At 48.3% G+C, this 14,189-nt stretch overlaps 1 long non-coding RNA gene across 1 annotated transcript; it reads left to right on the top strand.

Moving 5' to 3' along the window:
• The first annotated feature begins 3,921 nt into the window (after positions 1 to 3,921).
• Positions 3,922 to 11,531, top strand: LOC133340046 (uncharacterized). Its single transcript, XR_009754817.1, has 3 exons — positions 3,922 to 3,966; positions 5,260 to 5,427; positions 10,482 to 11,531. It is a non-coding gene; the product is annotated as an uncharacterized LOC133340046 (long non-coding RNA).
• Positions 11,532 to 14,189: the final 2,658 nt, after the last annotated feature.

Here is a 14,189-nt window from a genome sequence, read left to right as displayed (position 1 = left end):
ATGAGGATCCATTGCTCCCGGGGAGGCAAACGTTGCCAGATCCGTGGCTCGGTGGACCAGATCGGTCGACGCGGGTGGCGGGCAAGTGGGAAGGTTCGCGATGATGGGCACCGTGCCAGGGGCAGCCACGGGGGCAGTCGTCGGCCGACCTGGCGGTGCAGCCCGAAGGATGATTTGGGTTTCCCCCAATTCGCTCGTCGTGTTCGAACACGTGACGGACGCGTCTCGCGGCAGGAGAGGCTCCCTAGGGGGGGGGGGGGGGGGGGGGGTCTTCGTCCAAGCTAGAAAATTGGCCAAGGGTCCTGTACGCTATAGGTGAGCTTGCCTATAATGTTAACAGTGATTGTACATCACTTGCAAAGCAAGTGTCGCCAAATATGTTGTTTGTTGTTGTTGCTGTTGTTGTTGTTACGTTGAACAATGAGGTAGCGGACGTTATGAAGGGGCCCTAAATAAAATAAAAACACGCAAATATTAAAACACTGTTTTACTTGCACAGTAAAAAAATTGTAATTTTTTCATTTGCTATACAGCCAAATAATACGACAAATCGCTAATCTTAAACACGCAGTCGTTCGTAAAAGTTGAAGGCGGTATTGCCTACTATAATCGCCCAGAAATGTCTGTCCGTCCCGCGCGTGACGTCACTCCACATGAGACACACCCCACCGCGTGACGTCACTCCACATGAGGCCCACCCCACCGCGTGACGTCACTCCACATGAGGCACACCCCACCGCGTGACGTCACTCCACACGAGGCACACCCCGCTCACTAATATTCATGAGCGGGTGGATGTTTACACCAGCGCAGAGGAAGGTCGAGCTGAGTTAAATAGTTTATAACGCAGAGTCGCTTCAAATATGACAGCGTTTCTTTATAGGAAGTGACGTCAAAAAATAAATCTACGCAGCACAGTGCTACATCCGTGTGTGACGTCACTGAAAAAGAGCCCCCCCCCCCCCTTCATTAATATTCATGCACCACGCGTGTAATTTACACTGACGCACTAGAAGGTCGCACACTCCACATGCCTCACCCCTCCCCAATAACCATGAGCGGGTGAGGTCACTCCACATGCCGCACCCCTCCCTAATAACCATGAGGGGGTGACGTCACTACACATGCCGCACCCCTCCCCAATAACCATGAGCGGGTGATGTCACTCCGCATGCCGCACCCCTCCCTAATAACCATGAGCGGGTGATGTCACTCCGCATGCCGCACCCCTCCCCAATAACCATGAGCGGGTGATGTCACTCCGCATGCCGCACCCCTCCCTAATAACCATGAGCGGGTGATGTCACTCCGCATGCCGCACCCCTCCCTAATAACCATGAGCGGGTGAGGTCACTCCGCATGCCGCACCCCTCCCTAATAACCATGAGCGGGTGAGGTCACTCCGCATGCCGCACCCCTCCCTAATAACCATGAGCGGGTGAGGTCACTCCGCATGCCGCACCCCTCCCTAATAACCATGAGCGGTTGAGGTCACTCCGCATGCCGCACCCCTCCCCAATAACAATGAGGGGGTGACGTCACTCCACATGGGGCCACCCCACCCCTCCTCATTAATAATCATGAGCTGAACAATTTTTCTATTGAATATTTCAGATGTACTGTAATATACACCCGTCCTTGGACGGGCAAAAAAGCTCGTAGTGCTATAGTAATAGAACAAGTGCGGAATAACTGAACCGATATTGACAGCTTGAAAGCATTTAGCGCGGGGCCCTTGAAAGTGCGGGGCCTGTAGCATTTGTAGCTACTACACGTGTAGCTACTACTACACGTGTTGTAGCTACAACACGTATAGTAGTAGCTACAACACGTGTAGTAGTAGCTACACGTGTAGCTACTACTACACGTGTTGTAGCCACCATCCGGATTGGAACTCCCACAGAAGCATTTGGTTTTTCCGTTGTAGCCTTGCGGCCGACATAGCGCCTCCAGCGGATGCAGGGCATCACGATAACCAGTTGTTTGTGTATCGTCATCGTTGTCAGCCTTGATAGTTCCCCTGCTGAATGAAGGCCTCCCCACCGTTCCACTAATCGGAGGTGCCGCAGTGGGGGGTGAAAAGGACAACACACAACACACGCACGAGGAAGACTTGCTTGCTATTTATCTGCGTTGGAAATGAGGTGAGGTTACAAAAGCCTGTCCCTAGCGTATCGTCGGCCAAATACAAAACTGGGTACCGCCTAAAGATTAGCTACGACCATATTAGGGTGTTACCAGTTGTTTTGCTCTGTCCCACTGACTTTTCTCAACAATCGAGAAGATACATTTTAACTTGCACTGGCTCACAGATCGACGCGCTCAATCTTTCTGTCTCTCTCCGTGCTGTTGTTCCAAAGCTCATCCAGTAATAATGATTAACATGTATTCGTCAAAGTGCCTCAAGGCGCCTTGTAAGAACACGGCCAAGAGAGACGGAGAAGCTATGAAGACTACATTGACTTGCCAAGATGTGGGTTTAGGACGATACTTATTGAAAGTGTCCACACCATCGAATAAACGAATCTCCAGCGGTAGGTAGGGAATCCCAACCAGCCTTGGCCCAGCCACAGCGAATGCGCTTCAGCCCGGGAACGCAGCCTGGGATCGAGGTTCGCACAGCAAGGGCGGAGTTTCGCCGATATATCGATTCGTCTTGGCCGTGTCCGTGTACCCCGATCCGTCTGTAACATCACTGGCGAGTAGAAAGACCCCCCGCCTTCACGACGGCCGACGGGAATGAACTGCGCGATAATCGATTCGAGAAATGACCAAAGACGGCTGGCAACGCCGGGCTCCAATGTATAAATAGCGAGCGAAGCGATTCGGTGCTGCTGCTGCCGCTACATTCGCAGCGGTGCACAGTCACAGATTGTCAACAACAAACGCAACAAATCACTCGACGAGTTCATCAGTAAGACCGCGCGCCCTCTGAGTGGCGGCGGCGGCAGCGGCGACTCCTCCCAACTGAGCTCAGCTTTGTCCGGCATCCCCCGTTCCGTCCTCCCGCGAAGCCAAAATTTTCATCGCCATTGGAATTTGGTCAAACCTTTCAACGTAAGTATAAGTGTTCCACCTTCAAAAAAACCAAATCGACTTAAGAGTCTTGAGACTCAGAGTGACGCTTTCACAAGAACATTTCAGACATTTCTATAGAATATATGATTAGAGACACTGTGAACTTGCGCATGGCGACACCGCTCGAGTGTGAGAGTCGGCCCACGTTCCCGCAAGTGCAGCGAGTGGATTGTCAGGCCCGTCACCAGTGACAACACAACAACAACAACAGCAGCAAGCGCGTCACATTGGGTTCCGCACTTGATCCGGTTGGCCTTGCGACGAACATGAACCCCACCGATTGCCGAGCTGGTGGGGGAAATGCTGGCCTCTTACTGCGGCGGACCAGAGCTCCCTTATTAAATCCTTTATATTAAGTTCACTTGCTTGCTTGCGCGCTTACGACCGTGCAAATCTTTCGGTCGTTTTTTAACCCACTTCCCGTGATCCAATCGAGCTGACATTTTGCACACAGACTCGTTGTGCGTGACAATTTATGTTCGTGACATTTTTTCCCCAAAATTTTACACTTTTTAGGACAAAATTTTTATATTTAATTACCAATTGCTTAATGGTGCCATGCAATCATCTGACCCATAGGTGGCAGCCATCTCAAGCCAGAGGACGAGAGGACTCTAGCCGCCACGCATATAAAGGATTTATAGTGAAAAACTTTGTTTTTACGGGTTATATTTGTATTATGTTTTGTTTGTTAAAGGGGATCTCGGAAGCAGCTCTGTGGTATCCTCTTCCGCGGGCCGTTGCCTTGACACTAAGGGGTCGTCGCGTCGCGCTGCTGCACTGTGGGAGATCCGAACGGAGTTTCTGTCACGTGACGCCCAGAGCACGATGGGATGCAGGGGGCGGAAGAGGGGTTGAAGGCAATCGGCAGATATGAAATATAATGAAGTAAATGTAATAACATATAATGAAGTAAATGTAATAAAATATAATGAAGTAAATGTAATGAAATATAATGAAGTAAATGTAATAAAATATAATGAAGTAAATGTAATGAAATATAATGAAGTAAATGTAATAAAATATAATGAAGTAAATGTAATGAAATATAATGACACATAGTAGAACGTAGAATTATTTTTGTAAACGGTTGGAGGAAATGAAATATATTTCGAAACGTGCCGTGGTGTTCACGAGGACGCTCCTGAAACAGACCGTTGAGACTCGGCGAGGCTCTCCTGGGGAAGCCAAAAGAAATCGTCGTTATCATCGTAATAATATTAATTGTTATTCAGACGCAGGATGTCTGTACGAGTTCTATAGTCGCGTGTCGTAAAGCGGCTCTCCCGCTAGGCCGAGTGGAACCCGCAACCTTGACGCCGTCCCCCATCTACGGCGAATGTGCACGGCACGTGCCTCCTCCATGCAGTCACTGCCGTGGCATCGTCACGCAGAGGCGCGCTGCAAGGAATTCCCTGTGGGGCCGTCCATAAATGACGTCACGCACCTAGGGGAGGGGGGGGTCAGATTTTTGTGACGATGTGTGACGAGGTGGGGGGGTTGAGAAATGTGACGTCACGTAAAAATGCGCAACTTTAAATAAATATAGAATTGTTATAACAACGCTAATTGTTATACCAACACTCCGACAACATCAGAGTGCAGCGCCACATTAAATACGCACTTCAATGACAATAGTTTAAATCGATTTGAAGCGTGTTTTATTTTCAAAATTGAAATATGTTTTGTGACATCATATTTGAGGGGGGGGGGGGTTCTGACTTTTTGTGACGCCGTGTGACGAGAGGGGGGGTCAAAAATCGCCCAAAATCGCGTGACGTCATTTATGGACGGCCCCTGTGCACGCTCTGACCCCCGGTGGGCGTTCGCCCAACATCTCCTCCTCCTCCGCTCGAGCCGCGGACGAAGTCGTCGGACGCTGCGATTGGTGAACGCTTCCGCAACTGCCGATTTAGAAACGAACAACAACAACAAACTCCTCGGCACATTCGACAATAACACTGTGGCCCTGAAAGGCAAATTATTGTTTTACGTAGATAGACGTTTCGGCCAATGACCCTTGTGCATAGGCCAAGTGGAGAGGTTAGAGGATACGACGAGTTAGAGACGACACCTGATTACACCCTGGGGTATGACAAGAATTACATGAGAATGCTTTACGATTAATTGGCACACGAATGTATGTGTATTACTGCGGGCATGCTTGGTGGTTCGCGTCAGATATTACAGCAATCCCCATCGTTGTGCTGCACTTCTATGCTCCCCTACGTCTACGCTCTCCGCACTGACCGGCGCGGTGAAGTATGGTCAGACGAACCCAACTCGACTCGAACGGGCTTGGCGAGACCCTCATCCAGCAGCGGATTGACCAAAGGAGCTGCACATTTGGTACATTGCTGGACACGCGCGCGCGCGGCGTCTCGGTCTTGACCCGACTCGGCGTGGACGTGTTTGCCGATCACGAGGTGCGTGCGGCGCGTTCACGGGATGAGCTTGCGGCCGAACGGAAGAGATTGAGGCAATGCGCTTTAGTCGCGAGCGCTGAAGGTTCGGGGACACGCTTCTCTTACATCAGGGGTCTCAAACTCGCGGCCCGCGGGCCAATTGCGGCCCTCGGGACGATATTTTGTGGCCCCCACCTTAATATGAAAGTTTAATGTTAGTGTGGCCCGCGAGTTTTATATTGTAGCAACCCCGCTGTTAGCTGCTGTGTGGGACAATGTTATGATGTTCTGGTTTCCTACTGTGCCTGTCCAGTGAATGCGGCATGCATGTGAGTGACATGGGGGGCGGGGTCGTGGGTGTGTGTGTGTTTGTGTACGTGTGAGAGTGAGTGAGAGAGAGAGCCGGGAGAGAAAAGAGTGGCTTTGGATGCGCGGAGAGCAGGAGGGTGAAATTCATAGTTTTCCGCCCTCTTTCGCGCAGGTCATGATGTATCCAGTGCTTTATTTGTAAATCACAAGGTGCCGGAACACTAAGTACATATGACAGCGCACAGGTCCCGGAACGCACATAAAACGACGCTTAAAACAGCACACACATGCCACTTACAATGCAGTGGGACTTATTTAGGCTATACTGCAGTGACGGTATCAGTCTTTGTGTCAATAAAGTGGCATCTTGAGCAAAGGCGACTTCTGTGTCCAGCGGAGAAAACGAACGGAACACACACACACACCATTTGTTAAATTGAAGGCAAATTCAAGGGACACCACGGCTCCTTTACGCACACGCTGCACTGTGAGGTTTTGGGAGCTTCTTTACGCAGATGGATTATTCTAAACCGCAGCAGTTTATAACACGCCATTGAGCTAATATCTACATTTTACAGTCTGGGCTGTTTTACATTATTATTTACACCTGATATGTGTGGATGAATTTTAATGATTTAAATTCCCTCATCCTCTGGTGGTGACATTTACGCACCGAGCCACAGACTGTACATGACGATGTGCATAATTATTTTGGTTCATCTTAGAAGTCTGCAGATTATCTTGTTATTGCGTGGCCACAAATTAGTAATTCATCCACCGATGTCAACTGGGGCTCCGTAATTTTCTAGTGATTACATTATATTGTTATATTTTATTTTAATCATTTCTTAAAAAACTTTTTTAATATTCATTTTTTTCTCGATACGAGAGGTACCGGATCTGCTCAAATAAGTCCCGGAACGCAGGCAAGCCAACACGCCGGCACAAAGTAAGCACAAAAATGTATAGAAAAATGTGATGATGTGACTGAAGGCAGTGAAAGCCCCGACAGTGGCCAGCAGCATTTGAACCCCGTGGTCACACAATGACGCTGCCTCATAGAGTCCTCTGCTCTCCCTCTTTCGGCTCTCCACTGTGCGCGCATCGGAGCGCGTCAAAGCGCAGATCCACAGCTCACACGGCTCAGATCCCCGTGCTTAGAACAGAGAAGCGTGTATAGTAGCAGCCGCTACAGCTATGTCTGCCTGTGACTGGGGTGTGGGGACGAAATCTGATGGGAACGCATTACCCCCCCGCCCCCATAATCTACGCACCTGTTGTTACCGTAAAAAGCGGAAATGACGTGCATTTGCGGAAATTACGTCTCCGTGCGTCGCTGGTTGGCTAAACACTTGACTGAAACTTTATTGCGTGAGCGACAGCAAGTGGAATGAATATAGATCTTGTCACACAGCCCCAATCATGTCTTTTTCAAAGCCTGCAGTGAAGAGAAAGGTTGGTGACGAGCACAGACAATTTCAGGAAAAGTGGGAGATGCAATATTTATTTGTTGAGCACATGAGCAACCCGACGTGTCTTATTTGTACAGAAAAAGTTGCGGTGCACAAGGAATACAACCTCAAACGTCATTACTCAACTAGACATGCTGAGGAGTATGCAAAATACCAGGGAGATGAGAGAGCCAACTGGGTTGCCAATCTTAAAACATGTCTACTGAGGCAACAAAATGTATTCAAGAAAGCAACCAAAGAGAATAATGCAGCAGTCGAAGTAAGCTACGTGGTTAGTGAGATGATTGCTAAGGCAGGAAAGCCATTCACAGAAGGCGAGTTTATCAAAAAGTGCATCTTACAGGCTGCAAGTATAGTCTGTCCAGAAAAGAAAGGTCAGTTTAGCAACATCAGCCTTTCTGCTAACACGTGGCAGAGCGCATTTCAGACCTGTCAAGTGACATTTATGATCAACTGCGTGAGAAAGCCAAATTTTTCAATGCATACTCAGTCGCTCTTGACGAGAGTTCAGACATCACTGACACTGCCCAGCTCACAATATATGTCCGTGGTGTTGATGACAATTTTGAAGTGATGGAGGAGTTGCTCACAGTAATTCCAATGCATGGCCACACCACCGCTCGGGAGATATTTTGCCAGCTGTGTGATGCCATTGTGAATGCCGGTTTGCCATGGAAGAAGTTTGTTGGAATAACAACCGACGGAGCGCCATCAATGACAGGGAGGAAAAATGGACTGGTGGCACTTGTTCAAAGAAAACTAGAAGAGGAGGGTGTGGAGGAGGCCATGGCTCTGCACTGCATCATCCATCAGCAGGCCCTTTGCAGCAAATGCCTAAAGTTTGACAATGTGATGTCTGTTGTTGTGAAATGCATCAACCAAATAAGATCCAGGGGCTTAAAGCACCGGATGTTCCGTACTTTTTTTAGAGGAAATGGAGTCAGAATATGAGGATGTGCTCTACTTCACCGAGGTACGTTGGCTCAGCAGGGGAAACGTCTTGAAGAGATTTTTTGAGTTGAGAGCAGAAGTGAAAGCCTTCATGGAGAAGGATGGGGTGGCTGTTCCTGTGCTAAGTGATCCCAAATGGTTCATGGACTTCGCTTTTCTTGTTGACATCACGCATGAGCTGAATGTACTGAACAAGAAGTTACAAGGCCAGGGGCAGCTCGTCAGTGCTGCCTATGACAACGTGAGAGCATTCTCCACAAAACTTGTGTTATGGAAAGCCCAGCTCTCTCAGACAAACCTTTGCCATTTCCCAGCATGCAAGGCATGCTGGGAAATGGCAATGTGCACTAATCAGTGCACATTATCAGAGTTATGTTCTTTTGTTTGTATTATGACTGCAGGCATTGCGGTCTATGCAAACATGACTCCTTGCAAAAAGGTGTCAGTTTTGTTGCCAGATAGAAGGGTAAAGAACCAATTATCATATTTTTACTGGCAAATGAGGTCCCCATAGTGTAGATGCTTGCCCCGAGCTCTCATACTCTGATGGTGCATTGTCCTTGAGTTGTGCGCCTTTTGGCGTCATCTGGTCCAACCCATATGAGACTAGGCTCGAAGGAAAGCTGTCTCGGGTGTGGACCAATCAACTTCAAGGACAGTGCACATTATCAGAGTTATGTTCTTTTGTTTGTATTATGACTGCAGGCATTGCGGTCTATGCAAACATGACTCCTTGCAAAAAGGTGTCAGTTTTGTTGCCAGATAGAAGGGTAAAGAACCAATTATCGAAGATGATGATGTCACGCACTTTTTTCTCTTACTCCAAAATATCATTGTTGCTCTTCAACAATCTTTCACGTGGTGAGCCGCTTCGTAGAGCTGCTCGCGCTTGTGGCCGGGACGCTTCTGTGAGAGAAGCTGATGGTTTAGTGGGCCTTGCCTGGTAAGATAAACATCAACTTCAAGGAAGGTGCATACATTATCAGAGTTGTGTTTTTTGTTTGCATTCCGACTGCAGGTATTGTGGTCAATGCAAACATGGCTCCTCGTAAAAAAAGGTGTCAGTTTTGTTGCCAGATAAAAGGGTAAAAAATACAATTAACAAGAAAAAAATGGTTTAGGTTTTTTTTGTTTATTTAAAAAAAAAACTTTTTACCTTCCCTACACTTTGCGCTCCTATTGTGTTTTTGTATTGTTTGTTGTTGTGAAATGTGAACGACCTCACCTGGCATACAGGAGGTCTCCCCGTGGTCGCGTGGCTTTTTTTCCAGGTTCTCCGATTTTCCCCTCCACATTTACAAACACGCTCTCAGAGTGTTTGGCTACTATACATGTCCACATGATAGGCTACTTGGTTGAGCTGTCATTTGTGGCCAGTACACTTCTGAACAAGAGCTATACAGCTCAGTGGGCCTCACCTGGTAAAATAAAAATAAAAAGTTAATAGTACTGGACATCTGTGAAAAACAGCTTCATATCTCATCGGATTCCTCCAGTATCAATACATCTTCTCATTCTCTATAAATGGGCGCACCGTTTCATTGCTCGCCTGCTTGTGTGTGCTGCGGTCAAGTTGCGGGTGTATTCCCACCATCCTCCAAGACGCCGTGTACAGCGGTCACCCTCTGTAGAACTCCCACCAGAGCTCCTTCTGCCTGCAGTGACATGACTTCTTCTCTTTCCCACGTGTCTCGCTGCATTTCTTCTGGCGGTTGCTCTCATTCCCAGTCCACGTGTAGCGGCATCAATGCCAATCACCTGATTGGTCACCCCACCCGTTCAAGCCAACTGTTTTGACCAATCTGCAATGAGCCCACTGATGAACGTAGATCTCAGACACGACGCAGGGTTGAGTCGGTGGGAGACTGCCGGGGACTGCCAGGCTTGGCTACGAGGTGGTCAGGAGATGGCAGTGTAGCCATGGATTCTTGACTCTATCAGTGTGGAGCTTTTGAGTGCTCCCCCCCCCCCCCTCTTATGTAAATGCTGTTTAATGTTTACAATAATATTGTGTTCGTGTCAGATGTTTTGAGCCCTCGTTTTCACGTTCACATTCTTGTTTTTGTGGCATTGAGACTTCATCGGCCACAATCATTCCACTTCCGGACGAAGACCTCCCCGCGCAATCGCCATCTCTCACGATCCACCGCAGGAGCCGTACACCTCGTCACGAGAGACGAACACCAAGCCACGCTCACTTGAGCAGGAGGACCACTTTAGACTCTTGACGATGCCCAATTGTCTTCGATGTGTTCATTTGTTACAGGCGATTGAGATCTCAAGAAAAAACACGTTGACAGCAAAGATCAAACAAGGGAAGATGGTCTCTGCATCACCTTCCATCAAGCTTCCTGCAAAACGGCGACACTCACCCTTTGACTGGTTTGAGGGTCCAGATGTCGACACCACTTCTGAATCTGAGGATTAAAAGAGAATCGGAGTTTGTTTTGAGGGACGTTGTTTTACGTTCCATTGTTCTTGGCGAAATGGTAGCCAGGGTGGAGACTTTTAGCCACCGCAGTTCAAATGTTTTGGGTGTTCAGTTTTAAGTCGCTGATTTTCATCAATTTTCAGAGAGGAGGTGGGGGGGTGGACACTTTCGCCGTTAACACTGGTCAACAACAACAACACAACATGTTTTTCTGGCCTGGACTTTTGCAGCTGTTCTAGACTAATTTCAGGGTGCCGATTCCAAATCTGATCTCAGATTTGCTCAATCACATCTCATTTTTAAATCCTTTATATTAAGTTCGCTTGCTTGCTTAGGACCGTGCAAATCTTTCGGTCGTTTTTTAACCCACTTCCCGTGATCCAATCGAGCTGACATTTTGTACACAGACTCGTTGTGCGTGACAATGCATTTTCCTGAAAAAAACATTTCCTAAATTTTACACTGTTTAGGGAAATTTTTAAATATTTAATTACCAATTGTTTAATGGTGGCAGACAATCATCTGACCCATAGGTGGCAGCCATCTCAAGCCAGAGGACGAGAGGACTCTAGCCGCCCCGATGCCACGCATATAAAGGATTTATAGTGAAAAACTTTGTTTTTACGGGTTAATTTTTTATGCTATCGGCATACCCCATTTTCATTGATTTTACCCGAAATTAACTCTGTCACTTATGATAGCAAGTTGTTGCGAGTCAGTGACTGCTTTAGTGTTAAAATACGGTGCTGTATTTTTAGGATAGTGTGTTTATAATATCATTTTATGTAGATATCCACATTAATTTAATATTTTTCTTCTGCAGTTTTTATTGAAAATGCAATCTTTGATAGCTCAAAAACATTTTGATTGCATTTTGATTGTAAAGTGAACGTTCGTTGTTTCTGTTCGTTGCGTGTTCGCTCAAAATTAAAGCGCTTAAAATGGCAAGCAATTCCGTGCTTTTTTTGTATTCAACGTAAGGAAATACACTCGGAAAAGTTGTGAGTTTGCGAAACCCGTCGCGGGTACCAACTCAGCCCCTTCACCCATTGTGAACATCATCGCCACTGTCGGAGGTCAATCGTGGTTCCGTCCTAATAGCTTCAATAAGTAAACCCGTAAAAACAACGTTTTTCACTATAAATCCTTTATATGCGTGGCGGCTAGAGTCCTCTCGTCCTCTGGCTTGAGATGGCTGCCACCTATGGGTCAGATGATTGTCTGCAGTATTAAACAATTGGTAATTAAATATTTAATTTGTTTTCCCTAAAAGGTGTAACATTTTGGAATTTTTTTTCACGAACATTAATTGTCACGCACAACGAGTCTGTGTGCAAAATGTCAGCTCGATTGGATCACGGGAAGTGGGTTAAAAAACGACCGAAAGGTTTGCACGGTCGTAAGCGCGCAAGCAAGCGAACTTAATATAAAGGATTTAAAAAGCCGAAGAGTCTTCGCCAACATTGTCAACGCGCGCCCGGAATCTTCTACAGGTGCAGGTCTCCAGAGGCCGGAGGCAGCACGTTCTCCTGTGCTGTTGTTGCAAAGTCTCAGAAGTGTTCACTTGTTTCTGAAGCACTCCCCCCCCCTGTATTCACAACAGCATAAGAGAGACGGGGGAGGATGACTGTGCGTGTACATGCACGCTATTGAGTGGCAAACTTTCACGCGACTGGCAAAAAACCAGGACTTGCCAAGTCACGTTTCTGCGAAGACTTGGAGATATCCCACGGGAGCCGACCTCCATAAGAAGATGATCTTGGGGGGGGGGGGGGGGGGGGAACCAGTACGGGTGGCAAACTCGCGTCGTAAAGAATTACAAATGATAACTGTGGCAATCTACTGATATCAATTTAATGAAATGAAATGCATCAATGCAGGGATATTACATCAAAGCAAGGACAGGTGGCAACCTCGCGTCTTAAAACAAAAATACTGTAAAAATCACACTCGTTTTGAAAATATAGTGGCGTCACTTAAATTAAATTCGATATGACGTCAGCGCGGGGGAGTCGTGACATCGGTTCACGGTGACCTTGGCGTCTTTGTTCGTTTTGCTCACTAGACGGGATTCGAAGCCGTGTCCTTCACGTGTCAAGGGTGACCCACCCTTCCTGTCCTGTCCCCTCGGCAATGCCGCCTCCACAGGGACAACCAACCCCTCTATCCCTAATGAACATCTGTTTGCATCACCCAATTCCCTGACCCCCACCCCTGCCCCCAGATTGTGCCCGATGTAGTACAGGGACTACCTCTACTTACAAACATTCGACTTGGGAACTTTCAGAGATACGTACAAACCTGTCCGTATGTCCCGTTACCGCAGTTCAACGATGCGATTGCCCATCACAAGTTGATTTGTGCAGAGATGAAGAGAACAACTGTGCAGACATCTCTTAGTAGGTATTTCAAGAGAATAGAGAGGAAACACGTGCCAAAGGGAATTAGCATCTACATCTGCAGAACGTGAAGAATCAGTGGCATCTACATCTACAAAACGTGAAGAACCAGTGGCATCTACATCTGCAGAACGTGAAGAACCAGTGGCATCTACATCTGCAGAACGTGAAGAACCAGTGGGCATCTACATCTGCAGAACGTGAAGAACAGTGGCTTCTACATCTGCAGAACGTGAAGAACCAGTGGCATCTACATCTGCAGAACGTGAAGAACCAGTGGCTTCTACATCTGCAGAAACGTGAAGAACCAGTGGCATCTACATCTGCAGAACGTGAAGAACCAGTGGCATCTACATCTGCAGAACGTGAAGAACAGTGGCTTCTACATCTGCAGAACGTGAAGAACCAGTGGCATCTACATCTGCAGAACGTGAAGAACCATGGCATCTACATCTGCAGAACGTGAAGAACCAGTGGCATTTACATCTGCAGAACGTGAAGAACCAGTTGCATCTACATCTGTAGAACGTGAAGAACCAGTGGCATTTACATCTCCAGAATGTGAAGAACCAGTGGCATCTACAGCTCTCTCCCTCCCTGCCCTTTTGTCTCTCCCCCTTTCTGCCCCCCCGTCTCTCTCCCTCCCTGCCCCCCTCTCCCTCCCTGCCCCCCTCTCTCTCCCCTCTCTGCCCCCCTCTCTGCCCCCCCGTCTCTCCCCCTCTCTGTCCCCCCGTCTCTCTCCCTCCCTGCCCCCCTCTCCCTCTCTGCCCCCCCATCTCTCCCCCTCTCTGCCCCCCCATCTCTCCCCCTCTCTGCCCCCCGTCTCTCTCCCCCCTGTCCCCCTCTCTCTCCCCCTCTCTGCCCCCCCGTCTCTCTCCCTCCCTGTCCCCCTCTCTCTCCCCCTCTCTGCCCCCCCGTCTCTCTCCCTCCCTGCCCCCCTCTCCCTCTCTGCCCCCCCATCTCTCCCCCTCTCTGTCCCCCCATCTCCCTCCCTCCCTGGGCCCCCGTCTCTCTCCCTCCCTGCCTCCCCGTCTCTCTCCCTCCTTCCCAACTGAATCCCCCTAACCTCTCGCTTATAAATCGACGAAGGCTCGGCGCCCTCTGATGTCTCTCTCTCTCTTCCTGTCTTCCCCTCGCCTCCCCT

The sequence above is a fragment of the Lethenteron reissneri genome, unplaced genomic scaffold, assembly GCF_015708825.2.
Source record: "Lethenteron reissneri isolate LAM-NWPU_2019-01 unplaced genomic scaffold, ASM1570882v1 scaffold_659, whole genome shotgun sequence".
NCBI lineage: Eukaryota > Metazoa > Chordata > Hyperoartia > Petromyzontiformes > Petromyzontidae > Lethenteron > Lethenteron reissneri.
This window is presented reverse-complemented; position numbering and strand designations above follow the sequence as displayed.